Raw genomic sequence first — 20,126 nt, forward strand, 5'->3', positions numbered from 1 at the left:
CTCCTCATCTAAGAGAGATGCAGTGTTATGTTGTGAGAAAAGCACAGGGCAGCTTAAATCACCATCTTTTCAGTGTTCCAGGGTCTCCTCTAAAGAATTGTCTTTACAAGTTCAAGTGTACCACTTCCTACTTTATTAGGCAGATCTGTAAAATCCAGTGTTGTCTGTACATTAGTAATTCATATCAGTTCTTAGTAGGTCAATTCAAACATTATTTTCTGTTTATTTTCTATTGTTCTAATGTCCTCATAAACACAGGACGGGCAAACTGTTAATGCATGAAAACACTGCAACACAAAAGTCCAAAGATGACTTTTTGCGGGGACTTTTCCAGGCCCTAGCAGGAAAACAAACTAAACAAAGGTGCAGCACAATGTCAAGGAATTGGCACATCTGAAGCCGTTAGACTTGTTTGGGAGAAATGTTTGTGCAACCACATTTTTAGCTGGTTTGTGGTACCACAGAGGATTCAGTTTTACCACCACAGTGTAAGACTGTGAAGTGAGCTTACAGCAGTCAACTACAGTGCAGGCCCTCTTTTCTTTAGGTCTGGTTTTCAGTGAGCCAGACTTACTTGTTATCTTTGAAAGTTTTCCAGGCTTTCTTTCAAAGCTTTGCCTTTGGAAATTGACTTTTTTTTTCTAACTGATTGCAGTCTAGTCTTTATAACATTTCGTTTGTGCAGAGGCGGAGGCAGACATTTGAAACACCAAAAGGTAGTATGCATGTGGGATTGGGGGGGGTAGAAATGACTGAAAGATTCATTGGCTCTGTTTTGAGTTTTGTTCAAAAAAGAATGACTTCATATAGGGAAAAATATATAACACATATGCAGGACACCTTAAACTAGTTTTTTAATAAGCAGCAAGGCAGAACAAAATCAGGGCTGCATCAAGACACAGGGACTAAACCCCAATTCAACCAGACCCAGAACTGATCCGGAATTAAAACAGGACTACAACAGTTCAAAATCAGGACTACTGAGGATTTAACCAAGACAGAACTAGAATCAGAACTAGATGATAGTAGCACTAAAAATCATCATAGACCTGCACTACACTTATTTTTTAATTCTACCAAAGTCCACTATTTAGATTGAGAAAAATGTATATAATTGTTTAGCCTTGTTGTGCAAACAAGCTTGCAGAACTTAATAAATATAGAATTTGAAAAAGAACAAACCCAAAAAGAAACACTAGGTACAAGATACGTGAGGACCTATGATACGGTGATACTTTTGGTAAACAACCATGTGACTAACATGTGGGTCTCACCTGCTCTTGTTCCATCTCTGTTCTGTCCTCATTCTCCTCTCTCTCCCTCTTTGTGCTGACAATCATCAAATATACAGTTGAAGCCAGATATTTACAAACTCTTCAGATAAAAACACAAACACTTTTTTAATTGTAACATCAAATCAGACTAAATGTTTTTTTTTATATTGATAAATATAAAAACTTATTTGTTAACTTTAAGAGTAAAGAGAGAAACTATCTGTATTTCTTAATTGCAAATGGCACCAAATTGTATTCAAAATTGAGCCACACTTATGGAGCTCCACAGTTCTTTTCCTGGTGTTTTGTTTGACATCTCTTGATTTTCCCATGTCACAGAAACAGGCTCTGTGTTTTGCCTTATATGCATCCACAGGTGTGCCACCAATTTACTCACATGGACTCTACTAACCTATCAGAAGCTTCTTCAGCTCAGAATGGAATCATCTGGAGTTTTCTTATTAATTAACAATAAACTTAGTGTATATGTACTCCTAAATTTGATGAAAGTAATAAAAAATAGACAGCTCTGTCTCTCTTTATTCTGACATTTAACTAATTCAAAAGATATTTCAATATTTATCCAAAACAAAACAAGTTTACTCTAAATTGATGGATAGTCCGGAATAACATCTGTGGGCGCAAATTGGATGACATCTCGGGGAGGCACACTGCCGTGAGTTCTCAGAAATCGGCTCCTTGAGCACAAGAAATGACAAATCACAGAACGCAAGTACGGCGAAGCTCGCAGCTCTCCAACGGGAGATTGAGAGACCAGTGTTGGACTGTAGAACTGCTTTGAAATTCATATGAGTTGTTCGCACTAAAGTAAAAACCACCATCACTTATGCGGATACCCCTTTGGCGCCAGCTGCAAGGCTGGAGCTGAACAACACCCTGATAACGACTGTGTTTAGTCTGTTCCTTCCCATTTCATGCAAGGCCACCTGGGTTGGCTGGAAGACTGTTTACTTAGCCTAGCAGGGCGAAGGACACTGTCTCAGCTGAACTCTGGACACGCACACGTATACACTGATATGCACACTCTCATCCCCCCTCCCTTTCCAAACGCCTTCGATGCTTATTCCCTTCCGATGCTGACGGGGATCAAGGAGACCAGCGCACGCAGGCCCGGATGTACTGTCAAATTCAGCTGTCTCTCATCCTTTACCCACCCCTGTTGCTTGTCATGTGTTTCTTTGGTGTATTAAGAGTTTTTTTTCATGTGCTATGTGCAGAGGTGTTTTTTTCTGTTCTCATACTGATCTCCCTGTCGGAGCTCAGTCTGGGGGGAGTTATTTTTTTCTCTTTATCTTTCCTCATGTGGTGCATTTTCCATTGTTATACTTCTCTGACCTGTCTTCCCCATGTGATGTTTTGTGTAATGTATGTATGGTCGGAGGGTAAGATGGCGCCGCCATTGAGTGCAATAGGTCGGCAGCCTTATGAAATTTCCCCTTGTGGGACTAATAAAGGTATAAAGGTATATCATATCATATCATATCATGTTGTACAGTAAAAAAAATGTTCTTGTGTTTTCCATAAAGTGTATGTAAATATCTGGTGTGGGGATGAACAAAAGTATTTTACCAGCATAATATAATCTGCAGTATGATCATTGCTTTAACAATGTAATAGATAGCTTTAAGATGGCCTTAAGATGTTTATGATGATGCTAACTTTGTATTTCAGGGGCAGTTATAATTATTTTATACATATTGCATATCTGTGCTTATTTGAGTTGATGTTCAGGTTCTTTAAAGGTCGTAAGCCTCACTGACGTGACTGTTCAGGTGATACATGCTGAGGGAAAACTAGAACATAGAAGGAATTGCAATACATGCTTACAAAACACTTATATCAGTTTATTTTATTATCTTTTATATGTTCATATTCTTATATTAAGGTTTTAGTAGAGGTTCTTGGTTAAAACATTTATTTAGTAGAAGACATACACATAGTCTCAGTGAGCTTCTGGTCTGGTAAAAGGTCAGAAGTGCAACAGGTGAATTGAGAAAGAGCATTTGAGGACGAGACACAGACAGTAGGTGAAGAGGTGACACAAAGAGCATGTGAGGTCAACACATACACACACACACACACACACTTTAAATTAGATTTATTTAGAGGAGAGGTTAGTTATGTTTGGCTGTAACTGCAAAATTGTCTTGGTAAAAGAGGAACCGTTTCTTGGTGTCTCGGCAAGAAAGAGGAACAAGACAAGAACTGAAAGGTAGACAGGAAGGGCTAGCCATGAAAATAGAAGATGATTTTCTAGGTGAAAAGTCATGATGATGTTGATCTGATCTATGTATAAAATGTATCTGTGACGCATGAAGGGGCGTCAGTAAACAAACCCTGATGTTATAAAATAATTGTTTGTGCTTTAGTAAGTTGAAGATCAATTGCTGTGTTCAGTGATCTTCCCACATGTGAATTAAAATCTTCGTTTGACTTCACCCGGCCGGACCAGTGTGGTTATTTTTCGATCACCTCTTGTACCCTTTCTCAATTCTTGAATCTTAACATTTGGGGGCTTCATCCGGTGGTTGAGTAAGGGAGAAAAGTGGAGGTGTGAGCGGTGGTCCGAGGTGGTCAGACGGGCAGACATGAATTCCAGTGGTTGAAGTGAGTGGGCATAAGCCGGCTTATCCAAAAGGTAAGGCACTACCTGTTGAATTATTTCCAAAGTGTGCCAAATTGGACATGATAAAATTTAAGTCTACTCACTGAAATTACTGGTGCATGTCTGTTTTGATTTTGATAAGAATCTGAGGATTTAAAGCAGTTGGACTGCTGGTAATGATTGAATGCGGTTGGACCGTTTAGTAGGTTAGGGAATTTGGTTATTTTTTGGTTATAAGGTTGGACCTGCTTCAGTCTTACACTTGGTTGGGTGTTTTACTGTTGTTCCAAAGTATTATAAATTACTCAAGAACGCCAGTTGGACTGGTAGGAAGCGCAGAGCCCGGAGGTTACGCTCCCTCCTTGTCGTGGACGCGCGACATTGACCTCTCGGCGAAGAGGGTTAGTTCAGTGTGGTTTAGCTGTGGGGTACAGGGCATCCCGGAATTAAGCTAGGAGATAGAGTCTCCTTACCGTTTGGAACGGTATCTGCGCTTTTTTGGGCAGCAAAGGTTGGACCTTGGGTGTTGGACACTTTTAAATTGAGTTAGGGAGTTTAGAGATGAGGCCAGAAACTGTTGGACAGATACTGGTTAATTGATCGTAAAAAACTCAGGGAGTTTATCGGTTAAACTGTTATGTTAAATTTGTCGAAATTCGATAGGTGTTAAAAGGTTTAAAATCTGTGCAGTTGTAAATATAAGACGTCTCTGTAATAAAAAAGATTTCTGTGGGTCGAGTCAGCAATGCACTGACTGCCTGCTGCTATTCTTAGATGAAGAGTGTGTGTGCATGCAAATGAGGCAGCTGATGCAGAGCGCATGAGAGGACTATGCTTTCGGTTTTGTGTGTCATTCAGCTCTATAACTATTGTTTGCAAATGTGGATAAATGTCTGCGATTAAAATGCTGGCTTAGTAAATAATAACATTGTAAATATATGAATGGTGACAACGTTTCAAAATAGAATATAAGAATTGTTTGTGTTTAAAACCAACGTTTAGGTAAAGAAGATTTAAGGTGGATTTGAAGGCATAAACAAAAAATAAAAGGGTTACAGTCTGCAAGTGTTGTTAATTCATGAGCTGACTGGATGCAGAGTAAGTGGAGTGGTCATCCTGGGAGGATTGAATGATGCTCTAACTCTGTGGTCAAGTCAGACATAGGCTTTAAGCAACCATGAGCCACTAATAAGCGTGACAAATTAATGAGTATGTGTAAATTGAACTTGTTAAATAGTTTTGATAGGAGTAACTCAATGAGCACGCAATAAAGTGGACTTTTTAGGGGCAGTTTATCACTGACACCATAAAAAGCAACTTAATTAGTAGTTCAATAACAAATTGTAAAGATAACCTTTGTTATTTGATAAGAGAGAGAAAATTCAGGTTACATATAGTGAATAAATAAGGAAATGTTAATCTCTGCGTCATTCCACACTGAAATTTCAATTGTAGGGGATCATTTGGAGGTGAATTGTGTAGGACACGGGGAGACAGAAGAATCTCCCCATGAGTTTTCAGTGTGCATAGAAATTGAGGAGGCTGAACTGGAAGCCTGCCTGGGTCGTTGTTTTTGTTTATTTGAGGGTCTGCTGGAAGTTTGTGAAAACGACCACCTTGATATGTGGGACCCTTCTCGGGCAGCGATTTTTTTGTTAAACCTGTGGCAGGCTGTGCAACATGGAGAAAGCTTTGACATAATGTCATAAAGGTGATTTCTTGGTTTTAGACTTATTAGTACGGGACAAGTTGAGGGACCCTTGAGGGTGTGTTGCTGTAAAGTATATAAGGGACGCGCAGCGCCGTTAATGGGTTTAAAATAAATGAAAAAACACTAATCCGAGGAACTATTGGAGAGGTAAGTATACGGAGGTGAGCGCGTTGCGCATAAGGGTTGCTGGTGTCATATATTAACACTTTGAGGGCGAATAATTTTGATTGAGTGTCAACGCTTGAGAACGCGAGGACAGCGTCTAAAGTGCTGGGTTAAACTTTGTGTATCACCGAGCAGGGGAAGAGGAGCCAGTGGTTGCGAGAACAGCGAGACGAAGACTGAAACCGAAAGTTAAGCGTGTCTGGGTGACCTAGACCAAGAAGGTAGAGTCGACAAACGCCATTGGAAGAGGTAAGTCTGTGTTTCAGAGAATGGCTGACAGCTCGGGTGCGACACCTAGTGGGAAAAGGGGATGCAAACCTCTGAAGGATCAGCTTGAACAGCTTAAGAAAGCTATTCGTTTGGCTTCACCTGGAGCATTAAAAGCAGCAGAGAAAGAGTGCCAAGCGATGGAGGTTGAGGTAAGTAAACTTATTACATCCCAACAGAAAGGGCTGGGTGATAAAATACCTCTGAGCTTGGTGTTAAAAACTGAAGGAGAAGTGTATGGACAAATGCATGAGCCCCCACGTGCGTTAATAGAGGCATTAACGGTATTGGAGGTTATAAAGCAGAGAGTAATGCAGGGAGGGCCAGAAGAGGAGAATGAAGACCGTGCGACGTCATCAGAAGAAGAGGACGATGAGGAGGACGAAGATGGAGGACCTGAGCCCCAACCAAGTACAAGCCTAATTTTGAGGAAAAGAAGTGTGAAGAGAGACCAAGCACAGAGACAGCCCATATTTAGGAGCTCAAAGGGAAAAGGAAAGTCGAGGAAGAGTAGAAAAGTGAGTTTTGAACAAGGAGCTCCTGACCCTGGTTTAAATCTGCCTCTAATAGCAGGTCCAAAGAACGAACCAGTTTATCGCGCCTATAAGGTGAGAGATTTGGAAGCATTGGTTAAACAACTTCCACCAATAACCAAGGGAGAACATTGGGAAGGAGAAGAATTAGCGCTGGGCGACTTTCGCGCTTTGGCCGGACGTTGTATGCTGGGTGGTGGGTTAGCAGATGTAGAGCAGATAGCTCAAACAACCAGATATGCAAATGACCTGAAATATCATGAGGTGCAGAATGACTTAGCAGATGCAGTCCGGGAGAAGGACCCAACTCCTAACTCTGGAGCCATTCCAAAAATTATTTGGGATCCCAAAAACACACCCAGAGAGTGTTTAGCTAAAGCAAAGGAACAATGGTTGTTAGGAACAGGAATACATCCGGGGAAGGAGGGTGAAAGTAGAGCGTGCTTTCGTTCGGCAGTGCTGGCAGGGCTGCCCAACCAGGTTGCAGTTGACTTGGAAAAGAACCCAGATTTTGCCGTTGCAGACTCGGTGCAGTGGGAGAGACATGTGACCCACAGACTTCAGCAGGAACAGGATTTGACGAACAAACAAAAGAAAGAGTTAGATGAAGTACAGGCGCAGCTGCTTAGGCTGCAGCTGGGTGAGGCTCGCGAAAAATATAATGCGAAGAAAAAAGAACTGAAAGAACTAAATAAGACTATAATGGTGGCAAGGCCTCAGCCCGATCCTGTGCCTGACTGGCCAGATCAGGATCCGGGTCTCTACCCTGATGACCGTTGGCCCGCCAATGCACCAAGGCAGCGTCAACCCGTAGGGAATTGGGGGACCGGTGGACCGCAGAGAGGGCGTGGTGGATCCGTGAGGGGAGGACAAAGGGCTCGGAATCCAGGGAATCCTAATAATGTGTCTTGGACTGGCTGTTACAGCTGTGGAGCAGAAGGACACTGGTCCCGAGAATGCCCTGAATCGCAGCGAAATTATCAGAGGCGAGGCTATCAGCCCCAGGCACGAGGAGCCCCAAGACAAAGAGTTGCTTACAGGGGAGCACATCAAGCTCCAAACCCGAATGCAGCACCAGCCCCCCAGTACCCAGTAGCCGACTGGGGCTGGGAGGGGGAGCAATACTGACGGAGCCCGGAGAAACCGAACAGCGTGGGAACGGCAGAACCCATGCTGTCGATGACCGTGGAAGGCACTGAATTGCCCTTCCTGGTGGATACTGGAGCAACATACTTAACATTGAAAGACACACCAGACAGTGCAACACTCTCCTGTCACACAGTTAATGTGGTAGGCTTTTCCGGGATTCCAATGACACTGCCATTGACGGATCCAGCATTGACAAAGCTGGGAAAATAGACTTTGAAACACCAATATGTGGTGTCCTCACAGGTGCCTGCAAATCTCATGGGCAGGGACCTGCTTGTGAAACTGGGAGCCACAATCATGTGCTCACCAGATGGACTGATTGTTACTCTGCCTGGAGGAAAAGAATTCCCGTGTCTGGGATCACCTTCAAAGACTCAATATCTAGTCCAGAACTCTGAACAACCCACTGCCGAAATCTACTGGGGGAGGCTGGTGGAAGAAGGCATTCTGAGACATTATCAGCTATGGAAACCCTGGATAATGAGCCTGGCCGTCTACTCCCCTCCGCGAGATCCTTTCCACGTTACACTCTTTTATGATAGGGAAGATAACGATATCTATCGGGAACAGTTCCAGTCTGATCTTGAGGGACAGACGTGGAATGTGCAAACACATAACATTTATGTTGGACCAGAAGGTGTGGCCGCGGCTGTGAAATTTACTGATGAACAACTGCCTTGGTACAATGTGGGAGAGGATTCAGCCCCTCACATTACATTGGCGGTCCACGAGGGTCATGGGCCAAGAGATCTGGGACCAATGGTCAAGCGGGCGCTGGACAACGCATGCTGGCAAAGCACCCAAATTCCAAATGTCTGGTATGCACCAAAATGTAAAATATATCGCATAACTTGTTTGTCCAACGATGCAGTGATCTTAGAACATAAAGAAATCTCCAGAATACATGGCAGGGAAAGAATGGATCATCCTGATGCAGTAGCGGAGCTCTCAAAATTGCCTGGTACTTTGTGGTCCGCAGGGCCCACAGATGTAGGTCTAGCTAACTGTTCGCCTGTCCTGTTCCAGCTGAAGTCTGACATACCAATTAACAGACCACAATATAAGCACAAAACTGAAGCAGAAGAAGGTATAGCTGAAACCATTGAAGGACTGTGGAAGGCAGGAGTGCTTGAGCCCTCATGGTCATTTTGGAACACACCTATTTTGCCAGTGGAAAAACATGGGACAGGGAAGTACCGTATGGCACATGATTTGAGAGCAATAAATGCCATGCTGAGGACTGACACTGTGCCTGTACCAAATCCCTACACGGCTCTGACCGAAATTACTGGGGACCAAAAGTGGTTCACATGTATTGACCTAGCGAATGCATTCTTTTGTCTCCCACTGCACGAGTCACTCAGAGACATTTTCTCATTCACATACAGAGGCCGCAAATTTAGGTACACACGCCTACCACAAGGCTTTGCACTCTCACCAGGAATTTTTAATCAGGTGTTGAAAGAGGCATTGTCCCCATGTCAACTGCCAGGGGGCTGTACATTAATACAGTATGTTGATGATCTTCTTATTGCAGCCCCGTCAGCAGCGGCCTGTACGGCAGCATCGCTCGTGGTGTTGAACAGATTGGCGGAGTGTGGCTTCAAAGTGAGCAAAGAAAAACTGCAGTTGGTCCGGCCAGAGGTAACATTCCTGGGCCGGGTGATCGCACACAGATCAGTGGGGTTAATGAACACACACAGAGACCAAATTCTGACACATCCAAAACCAAGAACTGTGAAGGAGTTGCTTTCCTTTCTTGGCTTGACAGGTTACAGCAGGCAGTTCATTCCGAACTATGCGGGTAAAACGGCCCCTTTAAGGGACCTGATCAAGAAAGTTGGTGTTCGAAATCTGAAGGCTGAATTGCCTTGGACGCCGGACACAGAGACAGCGTTCATTTTGCTAAAACAGGATTTGTCAAGAGCCACAGATCTGGCCACACCTAACTATGATGAGGCATTTTATCTTGATGTTTCAGAAACAAAGGGAGTTGTGAATGGTGTGTTGTTTCAGAAAAAAGGGGGAGGTAGGGATGTACTTATGTATGTCAGCATAAGATTAAATTCAACAGAAGCAAGGCATCCCACATGCACACAACACGCAGCAGGAGTAGCAAAGATAATTCAGAAAACAGCACATATAGTGAGGGAACACCCACTGAAAGTGCTCACCACACACAGTGTAGTGGCCTATGTGAACTCACAGGTATTCACAATGACTCCACTGACGCAACAAAGGTTGAGCAAAATTTTAGAGGCGCCAAATTTGATATTCACACATGAAGGAATAAATATGGCAGACCTAATGGGGTCAGGAGAACCACATGACTGTATTAAGAAAGCCCAGCTTGAAGGAAAAATCAGGGAAGACCTGAAGGCAGAGCCCATATACGGAGCTGAGGATTGGTTCACAGATGGATGCTGCCACAGAGATGAAGAAGGATTGAAAGCGGGCTATGCAGTAGTCTGTAGAGTAGGAACTGAGTTTCAGGTGAAAGAAGCAGGAAAAATTGAGGGACAACAGTCGGCCCAGAGAGCTGAAGTGATAGCCCTAACTCGAGCCCTGAGGTTGGCTAAAAATATGAGAGTGAACATCTACACTGACTCAGCATATGCGTTTGGAGCAGCTCATGTGGAACTGGCTCAGTGGAAGAGAGCCGGGTTCAGGACGGCCACTAATGCACCCATCTGTCACAAAAAGGAAATGGAGGAACTGGAAAAGGCCCTGGAGGACCCAGACGAGGTAAGTATTATAAAATGCAAAGGCCACTCACAAGCAGACAGTATGGTGGCAAGAGGAAATCAGAAAGCTGACGAAGCCGCAAAGGAAGCAGCGGGCTACAAAGGACAGAGACAACTGGTGCAGGTAACCCCAGAAGAGGAGGTTAGCACTAACAGCATGGAAGAAGTTAGACAGGCTCAGGAGGAGACATCCCCAGAGGAAAAGGGGGTGTGGGAAAACAAAGGAGCCTGGCAAGATGGCGGTTTGTGGAGGGGGCCAGATGGGCGTCCCGCTTTAACGGCCAAAATGGCGGAACAAAAGGTGAATGAGGCTCACGGGCTTGGTCACGTGGGAGTGGAACAGATGGAGAGAAATTTGTGCCGATGGTGGCATCCTGATTTGAGAAGGATGATACTGGAAAAGGCCAGAACGTGCCTAATTTGTGGGGCACACAACCCAAAGCCAGCAGTAAAACCTGAAGCTGGTAAGTTTCTCATGCCAGAAAGGCCAGGAGAAGAGGTCGTGATTGATTATACCGACATGATTGATACAGGCCCAGGTGGGGTGAGGTATTTGTTGGTGTGTGTGGATGTTCTGACTGGATGGCCCGAAGCATGGGCGACCAAATGTGAAGATGCGAAAAGTGTGATTAAGTGCTTAATCAATCATTACATTCCAAGGCATGGGTTTCCCAAGAGAATTAGATTAGACAATGGTACTCACTTCAAGAATAAAGATTTGCAAGAGGTAGAGAGGATGTTGGGAGTGCAACATAAGTTCGGGACGGTCTATCATCCTCAATCTCAAGGAAAGGTAGAGAGGATGAACCTAAATTTGAAAAACAAGTTGGCTAAAATTTGTGCGCAGACAGGGCTAAATTGGGTCGCAGCCCTGCCCATTGCTTTGATGACCATAAGATGTTCTGTTAACCAATCCACAGGTTTCACCCCTTATGAGCTGCTGACTGGGAGACAGTTTCCAGCACCCTGGACAGTGGTCCCGGTGGAGCAGCCCAGGACAAGCAACAGGTCTCATGCAGAATATTTTAATGAGTTGAAGGCTCTTGTGTCCAGCTTTACAAAACAGGTCACTTGTGAGAGACCCACGGGGAACGGAGAGGTCCCGGACGCAAAGGCAGTGTGGCTGAAGGTCATTAAGCGAAAGTGGAAGGAGCCAGCCCCGCTGGACTGGTCCGTATGAGGTGACCGCCCGGACGGCTACAGCAGTCCAGCTGAAAGGGAAAGGCGACACCTGGTACCACTGGTCGCAGTGTGCACCTGCACACGAGAGCTTGGTGGAGGAAAATTCGTCTTTAAAGAACGCAGGTGTCAAGAAACAGAGGCAGAATAAACCTCTTCACCTGTGTAACGGGCCGACCAGTAGTCTACCTGGAAGGCCGAAGAAAGAAGAGCAGCCTAGGAGGAGATCGCCGCGCCTACAGAAAGGAGTGGTTGGTAGAGAAAGTGATTGTAAAGGCAGTGGACCCTGGGGCGGTGGCCCCTATGTCCATGATGCCGATGATGGATCTGGAGGTAGCCGAGTGGACTGAGGAGTGAACAACAACCTGTGTATCGACCTCTGGTGTGCCAGAGGTCGTAAGGGGGAATTGTGGGGATGAACAAAAGTATTTTACCAGCATAATATAATCTGCAGTATGATCATTGCTTTAACAATGTAATAGATAGCTTTAAGATGGCCTTAAGATGTTTATGATGATGCTAACTTTGTATTTCAGGGGCAGTTATAATTATTTTATACATATTGCATATCTGTGCTTATTTGAGTTGATGTTCAGGTTCTTTAAAGGTCGTAAGCCTCACTGACGTGACTGTTCAGGTGATACATGCTGAGGGAAAACTAGAACATAGAAGGAATTGCAATACATGCTTACAAAACACTTATATCAGTTTATTTTATTATCTTTTATATGTTCATATTCTTATATTAAGGTTTTAGTAGAGGTTCTTGGTTAAAACATTTATTTAGTAGAAGACATACACATAGTCTCAGTGAGCTTCTGGTCTGGTAAAAGGTCAGAAGTGCAACAGGTGAATTGAGAAAGAGCATTTGAGGACGAGACACAGACAGTAGGTGAAGAGGTGACACAAAGAGCATGTGAGGTCAACACATACACACACACACACACACACTTTAAATTAGATTTATTTAGAGGAGAGGTTAGTTATGTTTGGCTGTAACTGCAAAATTGTCTTGGTAAAAGAGGAACCGTTTCTTGGTGTCTCGGCAAGAAAGAGGAACAAGACAAGAACTGAAAGGTAGACAGGAAGGGCTAGCCATGAAAATAGAAGATGATTTTCTAGGTGAAAAGTCATGATGATGTTGATCTGATCTATGTATAAAATGTATCTGTGACGCATGAAGGGGCGTCAGTAAACAAACCCTGATGTTATAAAATAATTGTTTGTGCTTTAGTAAGTTGAAGATCAATTGCTGTGTTCAGTGATCTTCCCACATGTGAATTAAAATCTTCGTTTGACTTCACCCGGCCGGACCAGTGTGGTTATTTTTCGATCACCTCTTGTACCCTTTCTCAATTCTTGAATCTTAACACTGGTTTCAGCTGTGAATATACTGCTGTGTATTGAAATTCCTCTTGTTTTGCATAGATATACTAAACAACATCCAAGGCATAATATATAAAATAACATCTACCTGAGTTTTTTCTTTGAAAGAAGCCCCTTATGTCCATTCTTGTATATCAGTACGTTACTGAAACCTATTTATTTAGCTGTGGAGGGTAACAACTGAGAATATGAAATAAACACACATGTAAACTAAGACTCACTAAAGCAGACCTTCCCAAAGTGTGGGGCCCGCTCCCTAGGGGGGGTGCAGAGCCATTGCGGGGGGGGGGATGAAAAGGGGGGGGGGGGGGACAATGCTTGGACACTGCTAGCACGGCGCCCACACAAACGCAAAGCAGGAGATGAAGCATCGCTGAATATGTTTCCAAACCAACTTCATTCTAAGCCAAAGACTAGAAAATATGGTGAAGCATATCTGCCCTTTGGTTTCACCTGCACAATTGCCAAGGTAGGTCTCCCTGCAGAATTGGTTTTCCCTGCATTGGGAGCACTCACCTGGCTCTACAAATCACAGACAAACAGTGTTAGTTCACAAACACTTGTTGTAATGACTAACTACTCCTGACATTTTGGAGATGTTAGCTCTTTATACAGTAAAGTTACAGTAGAATACAAATACCATCGGGCTGATCCTGCCACAATTTGTTGCCCCTGTCTATCACGGACAAACAGGATCCCACAGCTGTTTATGTTTTTAAACCCATTTTGCACAGAGAGACATTTTTTGAAAAATGTATTGATAGCAATGTTGAATATTATTACACAGGAAAAAACCCAACTACACGTAAAATAATTACACCATGATGCTTCTGCCTTTGTAAATAGAGAGACAGTAACTGCGTGTGTATATGTAAGCGTGTAAAACCTGCAGATAGAGACAAAAATGTTAATCTGACTATCTGCCTTTCTGCAATTCATCTCATGTAAACAATAAAGTGGCGCACAGCGTGACATGAAAAAAGGCGCATACCTTTGACGTTGCGTGACGAACTCTGTATTCCTCTCCACACTTAAACGGCAGAAAAGGAGTTTTAAAAATCTCAGTTTTCGGTGATTTGAAACGCTGTTTACGTGTGGACACAACAGCTGCGTTTTCAAAAATACCCGTGTAGGTGTGGATGTAGAGTAAAAGAGTTAGTAGTTTATTTTATTACTGCCTGTAATATATTGCAGATTACTTGTATTTGCTTAATTGTTTGCTAAATGTTTGAGGTGTGAAATAAACCGCGATGGAGCAAAATATGGGTGTGTGTGGCTGGAAAATGTGTTTGTGCGTGCGTGCGTGCGTGTGTGTGTGTGTGTGTGTGTGTGGGGGGGGGGACATTTTTCTTGTAAAACAAAGGGGGGCCCAGCAAAAAAAGTTTGGGAACCACTGCTCTAAAGAAACAGCATTGTTGTTCGGCTTTTCATTTCGCCATTTGTTTATTCACTTGAAGAGCAAGTAACGTAATATGGGTCAAGTGACCCACTTGATATCAATCTTTCGTGATACATCGTCATATTTACATTATTTGTACAGTACAAATGATTTGCTTTGATACCTGGTCAAACTTCAGTTCTCCTCTGTCTGCCTAGCTCCGTTTCTCCAACAGCGCACTCGCAGGCAGCAGCTCCCCCCGCCCCCTCGCTCAATCGCTTAGTGCCTGAGCTCGGATCATACCAATATTAGGGGGGATTTATGCACAGTCGTAAACTTCCACAGGGTGCACTATGTGCTTCGAATACTGTGTGTAGTCTTTTGTTTTATACAGTTGTAAGCCAGGCATCTAACTATGGAAAAATTACACTCCAAGAGACCCCGGGTTTCTGAAAAAACAACCCGGGCTTAAGCCCAATAACCCCCCCCCCGCCACTGCTCAAGTGTCTGTCTAATGTAAAACTTAGCAAAAAAAACAATTGTAGATTTTCAGGCATGTTTGTTACAGGCGCCTGCTCAAGAATAAAAGATGGTCATACCATAATATTGCCTTTCAAGCTAACTGTCGGAAGTGTACAGCTGTATTTGCCTTACATGCTTTCCCCCCATTTGTTTGTACGTTTCAGTAAATTTCGGCACTTCCCAGTTTCAACAGCACAAAGCTGTCACGTGGTGCTGGTATGCTGGTAGAGCCACCTGCGATGTTTACAATCCGGTTGTTCAGTCTGACGTCACTAGCCGTGTCTGGACCTAAACTCCGCTGCAGGTCCATATATCAAATGATCACTGTGGCATTACTGAGAGTTATTTCTAACACTGGAAAATAACTCAAAATGTTAGAAATATTCCAGTGTTAGAAAATCAGCACTGCTCAGTGTTAGCCATTGTTAATCTTCAAAACTGACTAGGTTACTTTTAAACATATAACACTGTCAAAAGTGTTAATTTAACACTCAACAGTGTTGTATTTTACACTCAGAGGTGCGGACCCATATAGACACTCTCTAGTGTTAATTTAACACTGGAGATTTTGCTGTGCACTCTCCCCCGCACTCGTTTTTTGTTTTTTTGTTTTTTTGCCTGTCCTGTTTGGTTCTTTTGCCATCAGAATTATTGTCTAAAGGTGAGGAAAGATGCCCAACGGATTTACTTTACCAAATTGACCATCCCAGCCTTGCCGTAATGGTCTATTTGATTCACCATTTATTGTTTATTTTATGAATTTTTTTTATTTTCACTTGCTAGATACGGGACAGACTTGAATGAGGAAAAGAAAAGGGAGAAAGGAAGAGGGGGGAAAAACAGCAGAGAAGAGGGACGGGGATAAAGGGCAAAAAAACAAAAACCAACTAAATAAGCAGACAAAAAAAATACATATATCAATCACCTGGATCACCTGTTGAGAAAGAAAAAAGAAAACAAGCAGAAGAAAACGAGAGCAATACAATAAACAACATCACGATGATATATGGGAATATAACAGTAAATGCTAAATATTAAACATTATTGTGCAGCACGTAATATCGACAGCGCACAGTGTGCTTTGAGGTAGGAGCCAAAAAGGGTGTAATTTGTGTGTGTGAGCACCCATGTGTACACCTGTGAGCATGGATGCGTTCGTTTTTAAAAGGTTGCTTCATGTAATGATCTGCTAGAGGGTGTGGGGGGGCCACAGCCCCGTCCACCAGGGCATGAAGCAGGTATGGAGGAGATCAAAACTCCAGACATCCAGAGGCCCCCAGAACACAAGAGACCAAGGAAGACCAACAGAGGGGCAGCCGCGCCACTGTCCCAGAAAGAGCTGAGGAGAGTCCCAGATGAGGGGTCACTCAGCAGCCGCGGAGCAGAAGCCAGGGGGGGTTGCAGTGATGTGCCTGTGAGCTCCGCCGGCAGCCAGCTGTGCCAGAGTGACCGAGCCCCAGACCGAGAGGCCGAGGGCACCCCACCTCCGAAGTGGCCCGAGCGAGCCCCAGGCTCCAGGCCCCGATAAGCAGCCACCAAGGAGTGAGCCGGTGTGTACCTGGGCGCCCATCCCCGGACACAAAGAACCACCAATGCACCGATGTCTGAGGGCGTCTGCCACTGGCAGGGGAAGTGGTGGGGGGAGATAGGCCTCCATACCTTAGAGCAGGGGTGCTCAATACGTCGATCGCGATCGACCAGTCGATCGCAAAGGTAGTATTGGTAGATCGCATGGCATTAAAAAAAATAGATGCCAGCCTATCATCCATCCCGTCACTTGATTGATACAGGGAAGCCAGTCAGATGACAGCAGATTTTTTCTGACGCTTAGGTCGCTGCGCATGCGCAAACAGCGGCGCGAAGTGTAGTAAAACTGACAAGCTAGTCAGCGAGTTAACTCCAATTTTTAGCTCTCGGTTTTTTCTCTTAAACCTGGCCGTCAGCAGCTACTGTCCGGACTATGCATCCCTGGCTGATTCAATTCAGTGCAAGTCATCAGAGTAAACTCAGGTAATGACAAAAAATTTACATAGTTAATTGTGTTGTGAAATATTGGATATTGCGGTTATGCATGTATATACATTGTAGATATAAAGAATCCTCAATATATTTATAAATAAGTATATGTTTTGGATTTTTGTAGTGGGTAGATCATTTTGACTTGGTCATTTTATAAGTAGCTCACATGCGGAAAAAGTGTGAGCACCCCTGCCTTAGAGGGCCTGAGATGTCCCAGGAGAGGTGGCGTCTGATACCCAACCTGACATATAGACACAGACATACAGGCACACACAGATACAAACATCCATTCCCACCCTCATGCTCTCATATGCAATTACTCAACACTCAACCGACAGACATAGAGAGACTATAGCTGTGTCCCGAAACGTCGGCTGCATCCTCCGGAGGCCGCATTTGAAGGCCGATTACGTCACAGCCAGGCGACGAAGGCTGTCCCAATTCGTCAACTCCTTCAAATGCGGCCAACAAATGCGTCCTTCATTTCCCCGAATTTGAAGGATGGGTCGGGTGTGTCCTTCGTGGCCCACCATATCCCAGAATTCATAGCCCAGCCAAATTTCAGCTGACAACAATGGCAGCCGCTACTAAGTTTTAAAATTACTCTTATTAATCTTTCTGGGCCACAAAATAAACTTTTAACATATTTTAAGGCAAGAAAGTAGCTGTGTAAATTACAAATATCTGCTTGGTTTATCAAGACATCGCATATTTGCAGAAGTGTGCCAACGTTTTCGGAGACGTCTGTTACCCACCAGCTCGATAGCAAGCCAGGGGGTTCAATGGTCACTCCAGCCGGCGAGAGCAGCGGACTCCCGGCTTCATCGTTTTCAGACCCCCGCTCTTTCGCTACTCAGGTTAAACATGATATACCGTAAGTCACTCAGATAAGTTAAAAATGTAATTGTTTGCCTTTTTTGGGTGTTTTATTTGTTCTGGAATAAATCGGTTTGGCTGAGATCAAAGTTATTAGATTATTAGATTAAATAAAACTTTATTAATCCATCGAGTGGGTTCCTCCGGCATCTTCACACAGCTGAATAAACGTTAAACAGAAGTGTGAGACGATCGAGAATTTACGCCAGTGTCCTGTTATATTTTAGATAGCAAGGAGCAGACGGCAAGTTTATTAGACTCCACCGAGACAGCGGTGACGCAAATCTGAAGGCTAGATCATCCCATTTCACAGCCTCACACTTCCAGCCTTCTCGGTCTTTGAAGGACCCGGCCCACGTAGACCGCGAAGGCCGGGTCCTCCGAAGGATGCAGCCGACGTTTTGGGACACAGCTACTGTACACACAATCACACTCCCCAAGCGTACTCTAAGAACCGGGTCTAGGTACCCTTGCCCCTGGAGGGGGAAACTGCACCCAGACCCAGGTGGTGTTACCCTTTTTCCCTGCGGTGGTGGGGGAGAAGCAGACCACCCCGACTCCGCAGCAGCATGCAGGCCCCACACTCCAGACCCTAGTCGGACGGCCAACTCCTCCTCCTAGCCCCCCGCTCCAGCAGGTCGCAGAGAACGGGGGTGAGAGAAGACTCCAAAACCTCCCTCCACCCGCTCATATGTAGTGTTGATGCATGTGTGTTCTAAGGTGCATTTAAAACCCAGGAGGGCATGGAGATACCTGCCAGAGAGCAGCAGGTAAGCGCATACCCCCTCCTGATAGCCCTCAGTGTCTACGTGTATTTAAAATTGAGAGGTGGGCAACAACACCAGGGGTGAGGTGTACACCCTGATGGTCTTTTGGAGTTCGTGTAGCGTGCCCACCCCCAAGATCCTATATGTATGTGTTATGAGAGTGTGAGTAATGTGAATGTCTAAGTTGTGACATTGACAGCACCCTGGTGACACACCTTTACCCCAAGGCCCTGCATGTGTGGGTGATTGTGGTGGAGTGGGAAGAGGGAGGCAGCTGGAGATGGGGAGGGAAGGAAGGGAGGGGCAAGTGACCCCTCCCTGGGGCCAGCTCCCCCGCTGACCCCAGTAGGCACCCCCATACTCCGCAACCCGCCAGGGAAAGGGGGCCCCGGTCCGGATGGACAGAGCCTGTGACAGCCCACCTGACACCACCACAGAGAAAACTGTACCCACCCCGTCATCCACTCATCTTCCAGACTACACAAGGCAATAGACGCCCAGGCTGAGATCTTCCTCCACCTCTCCTGTATCTCCCCCTCCTGCAGAGAGAGTTCCTGAAGAGAGGAGAGCTCCTGCAAGGTGTAACAACCTCCCCCACCAGTTGAAAAGCCCCCCAGGTGGATCGATACACTGGCGGCACCCTGCGCCAGGGCCGGGCCCCCATACAGATACCCGCATACAACCCTGGCAACACACCAACCAGGACCCAAGCCCCCGAGGCCCGGCCAGGGCCCCAGCCCAGAGACGGAGCGCCTCCAGAACCTCACGCCCGTACCGGACCCACCCAGGGGCAGCCAGGCTACCAGGTCAGTAACCCATGTCCGTCAGCACAGACCCTCCCCTAGCCCCGCTGCACGCAGCCACGAGGAAACCGTCACCTAAGAGCCAACAGAGCCCCTAATAGGCCATGACCGCTACCCCGGGTTGAGGCCCCCAAGGAAAATGCTCCTGGGGAACCCCCCGACGCCCTAAGCCTGTCCCTACCCCCACACCAATCACAACAGCGAAGGTGGGACCAAACTATGACCCCCCACCTCCACTAGGTGATGGAGCTAATCAAAGGAGCCCAGAGCAATTGATCTGATGTGGTGGCAGAGGCTGTGTCAAGACTAATGTAATCTAATAGATAATTTCTATATTGGTTAGAATTAAGATTATTTTTATTTTTCCAGTTCATGAGGACTGTTTTCTTGGCTATGCATAGGGCAGTGAAAACCATATGAGCTATATTCTTATCTGTAGTGACATTATCACTTACATTTCAGACACTTCGATAAGTCCTCACATATCTCGCGCCAAAACCTCTGAACTGGTGGACAGAACCAAAGAGCGTGGATATAATTGTCCGGTGAATTGGTTTGACAGTGTGAGCAGTTGTTGGTAGACGTAAAGCCCATCTTGAACATCCGATGACCTGTATAGTGCACTCTATGTAATATTTTGTATTGAATTAATTGAAGACTGGGATTTCTAACTAGATGAAAGGTTTTTAAGCAAATCTGAGACCAGAAGTTTAGGTCTAAGTTAACT

The sequence above is a fragment of the Copadichromis virginalis genome, linkage group LG20 (genome assembly GCF_057382275.1).
Source record: "Copadichromis virginalis isolate Kocher_CV1m ecotype Utaka linkage group LG20, C_Virginalis_male_GT1.1, whole genome shotgun sequence".
Lineage (NCBI taxonomy): Eukaryota > Metazoa > Chordata > Actinopteri > Cichliformes > Cichlidae > Copadichromis > Copadichromis virginalis.